The sequence below is a fragment of the Notothenia coriiceps genome, unplaced genomic scaffold, assembly GCF_000735185.1.
Source record: "Notothenia coriiceps isolate Sejong01 unplaced genomic scaffold, NC01 NC01_scaffold00014738, whole genome shotgun sequence".
Taxonomy (NCBI): Eukaryota; Metazoa; Chordata; class Actinopteri; order Perciformes; family Nototheniidae; genus Notothenia; species Notothenia coriiceps.
Window position 1 is genome coordinate 66,430 of NW_011347439.1, and position 249 is coordinate 66,678.

Genomic DNA, 249 nt, shown 5'->3' on the forward strand with positions numbered 1-249 from the left:
ACAAAGCGTCATTTTTTGACTGGCAGCAAAAACAACCAATCACAGCAGTGCTTCTCTGGCTGGCTCTGTCCAATCACAAACAAGAAGTGTTCTCCCTAAAGGAATACCCTTTCCGTCCAATGTGAAATGCTGTGGTGCTTTCTGAAATTCTGTAGTGTTTTCGGAAATGCTGTGGCGTTTTGTGAAATGCTGTGGTGTTTCCTGAAATGCTGTAGTGTTTTCTGAAATGCTGTTGTGTTTTGTGAAATG

General features: G+C 42.2%; 1 long non-coding RNA gene across 1 annotated transcript in view; it reads left to right on the forward strand.

The window, feature by feature from the left end:
* Window positions 1-88: 88 nt before the first annotated feature.
* LOC104948630 (uncharacterized) overlaps window positions 89-249 on the forward strand; it is an 18,072-nt gene continuing 17,911 nt past the window's right edge. Inside the window, exon 1 of the long non-coding RNA XR_798714.1 lies at window positions 89-194. This is a non-coding gene — a long non-coding RNA (uncharacterized lncRNA). The remainder of the gene's footprint in view (window positions 195-249) is intronic.